Raw genomic sequence first — 3,618 nt, 5'->3', positions numbered from 1 at the left:
TGGTCACCCAGCCCTGTGGTGTAGCTGCTCCTGCTGTTTTTCAGTATTTTCGCTGACTCCCACTTACTAGACTTTCTTGCACCAGAAGTATCAACTTGAGCCTTAGAAGGTAAAGTCTGTTCTCAGTGACCACGATGAAAATCCAGAAGAATTGTAGTGATCATTTTCACTAGTGTTTCTGCCATCTGAACTCAGAGTAAGACTAGTCCTGAATGAATATATATTTCACATTGACACGAGAAAAATATGTTTGTACACTGACAGTAGGCTCGGTTAGCAACACTCCTCTGGTAATAACAGGGGCTCCTGAATGGAGGGAGAAGCAGAGCTCTCTGTTACTGGACATAGGATAAATTCTGAAGTGGAAACTGGGGCTCAGGGGTGTAGCATGACAGTTGTGAATGCATGCAACTGTTGGTGCTCAGCCTGAAGCACTATTGCTGGAGAAAGTATAGCTACCAAAGGGGAAAAAAGAGACACTGCTACCCCTCATGAACTTAGCAGAGAACTGGAGAGCAGGACTTGCCCACCAAGGTCCTTCTCATACTTAATGCCCATCCTGTCTGAGGACAGGAAGTACAGAGGTTTCACTGAATTCTCTCCAACTGCTAGCTTCTATGTGGGATGGGAAGGAGAAGCCACATGTGATGGGAAAGTATAGAGAGGAACTGGAGAGAAGCAGGGAGGGAGCAGGGGTTGCTCCTTGGGAATAAGGGGGAGTTGCAAAAAGGAAGGAAAGAGAAATGCTTTCGAGGAGGCATCACAGCAGGTGCTGAGGACAACGTGAGAAGAATCAGGATTCAGAACAAACACAGCAAGAAAAATGGCACTCAAAGTCCTAGCAAAATACAAGGGATATATATATATATAAATAAGGATTAGACAGGCAGGGGGAAACCTCTTCAGGGCAGGGGGACATTAAATGGGGATGACCCCATGTGATCCCACTTTCATGAAACAGGTTGGGCTTTACCTTAGTAGTGTGCCACCTGCACTTCCTCTTTGGCTAAGAAATGGCTAATTTTGTACTTCTTTCATCTGCGTGGAGCTGGCCCTGGAACCTACCCTCCACACCATGATTCAGCAGTTCTGACTAAATCATTTACAATAGGGCAAGAGGTAATACCAGGTTTGGGTATGGCAGGAGTAAATGATGGTCTGACATGAGGTACAGCTCATGTAATGAGGGATGATTAAGAGACATGTATATAAGTAAGTGGTGGTGTTGGATTTTTTTACTTGCAGCTGAGAATAGAAGTTAAGCTTCAAAACTTTGGTGTGCTTGGCAGGCCTCCTGTTATGCCTGAATTGCAGGAAAGAAGAAATGTTTGGGCTGGATCCAATTCAGGACTTAGGCACCTAGGTCCAAAATTGTGATCCTAAGTATCCCACTCAGCTGCTACGTAGTCCTGGCAATGTCTACCTGTACTTGTCATGCACCACTTGATTCTGGACTGCCCCAGGCACCCACAGCTCCTAGATGCGAGCCAGGAGTCTCTCCACCTATGTGCCCTGCAGGAGCCAAATGAGCAAGTGTGCTTGGAGCATGCCTAATGTGCAACAGCAGAATTGGCTCACTCCCAAAATGCAATCAGGGATGCTTTCTTTTAAACAGTGCAGTGTAGTAAGTACTGGTGCTGCCACCCACCTTGCATAGCATAGACTAATGGTGAGAGAACACACCCAGGAAGTACAAAACTGGAGCTGCAGGGGCTCCAACCCACATCTCCCATCTTACATGATAGTGCCCTAACCACCAGGCTTGAAGCACACTTCACCTGTCCTGCTGAAGCTGTGCTATTATAAACAATGAATTGAAGAACAAGTTGGGAGGGGGAGAGAGACTGTGTAGCCTAGTGGTGAGGGTGCTTTGGGAGCTCAGAGTCTCAGGACTCCTTATGTATTTTTTCCAACAGCTGTTTAATGGAAAGTGCATAGAGTCCTGCGAGCTAGGACCAGACTCTCAGCTGAGTGACCACTCCATTAGGCAACAGACTCATGGGTATGTGTGCTCCCTCTTTCCTCCAGTCCCCATGAATCCTAAATTCTTTGCTTAGGGTGCCTTTTCAAATGAAGCAGTGAGGCCAGTTCAGCTCTTGGAAGGAATGGATTTAGGCACATACTTTAGGGAAAGGATTCTGGGCTGTAGGCACCAAGTGAACCACAGCACCCGTGGTCTGGAGAGGGCCAGATTTCAGCTACAGCTCCCTGCTCAGTGCTGGTTGGCTTGGAGCCTGTTCTTTGTCACTTCATCCTGTTCTTCATCCCCCACCCATCATGTTGCCCCACCAGGCACCTAACCCTCCCCTGAAGATTTGACTATGGGACTAGGCACCAGTAGATCAGGTATTGGCATTATAGAGCGTAATGGTCAGGGGCTTAATTTTAATAGGATCAAGCCCTGCTCCTGTTTTCCCCTGGCACCACCCTTGCCTCCAATGTGGCACTAAGTGTGGATGAGATATTCAGAAAGGATTGATCTAGTCCTCCTCACTTGAGCAAAACCCATTTTCTTTTCATCCGTCACTAACTGAGCAAGGACCATCGAATATGCCACAAGACACCCGAGCAAGATAGAAGATAATGTTCCATTTTGCATTTTCAAACAATGACTGTACAAATATTAATAAATGGAACCTCGCAACTCCCACGTAAAGCGTCACTACTAATCATAAGGGAAGTGGCTCACAGAAGAGCTGTACTATATGGTCAGGGGCACAGCAACGTCGGGATGACATAGCTCACAAAGGCACCACCTGCAGTTTCCAGGTGAAATCAGTGAGAAGTCTGCAGGAGTTTCCACCCCTTCTTCAGATCTTGGGCTTTCCTGAAGAGACTGAGCTTTTCTTCATTTCTTCCTGTTTGCCTCTCAACTGTAAGGCGAATGGAGATAATATAATAATAGTGAATCAGAGAGGGGAAAGGACACTAAATTTGCACATCAGTTCACCTGCCAAAGTGTATGACTTGGATGTTGCATTGCTAGGACTAGCAGATTAATGGTCAGGGGCTTAATTTTAATAGGATCTAGCCATGCTTCTAACAAGGAGAAATGGAAAAGTCCAGGACTCTTGGTTCGGAGGCAATACCTTTTATTAGACCATCAAGAAATTGCAAAAAAATTATCTTTCTTTGCAAAATTTCGGGCTCTTGGGACATGGAATACATCTTTAACATGGGATCTATGCTGTAGCCGTGTTGGTCTAAGAAACCGACAAACCAAACTCTTGGGTTAGAGGCATGACTAACAGCAGCAAAAAAATAAAAGCCTTTCTTTGTAGACTTTCGGGTCCCCGCGGCGTCCCCCCTTCACAAACACATGGCCTTTGTAACAGCGGCGAGGCAGGGACCTGAGCCGCCGCCGCCCGGCTCCCGGGAGGGGGGAGCTGGGCAACACACTTCCTCGTCTGACAGCGGGACCGTCCCCGTGTCCCGGCCGGGCTTTTTCCTGACTTTGCAGAGGTGTTTTTCTCCCCGAGGCACCTTGCCGCTGCTCTCCGCGAGGGCCTGCCCGGGCTCGGCCAGGGGTGAAGGAAGCTGCAGTCTCCCGTCCCCAGCTCGGGGCGCAGCGCCGAGGCGGCTCCCGCACAGCCGCCTTCACGCAAGCCGTGCGACCCG

At 48.1% G+C, this 3,618-nt stretch overlaps 1 protein-coding gene across 1 annotated transcript in view; it reads left to right on the top strand.

The window, feature by feature from the left end:
• The first annotated feature begins 3,083 nt into the window (after positions 1-3,083).
• The window catches only part of BCL2L11 (BCL2 like 11), a 42,050-nt gene continuing 41,515 nt past the window's right edge, over positions 3,084-3,618 (top strand). Inside the window, exon 1 of the mRNA XM_025205678.1 lies at positions 3,084-3,462. The gene's annotated coding sequence lies outside the window, so the exon portion shown is untranslated. The remainder of the gene's footprint in view (positions 3,463-3,618) is intronic.

Source organism: Alligator sinensis, unplaced genomic scaffold, assembly GCF_000455745.1.
Source record: "Alligator sinensis unplaced genomic scaffold, ASM45574v1 scaffold794_1, whole genome shotgun sequence".
Taxonomy (NCBI): Eukaryota; Metazoa; Chordata; order Crocodylia; family Alligatoridae; genus Alligator; species Alligator sinensis.
This window is presented reverse-complemented; position numbering and strand designations above follow the sequence as displayed.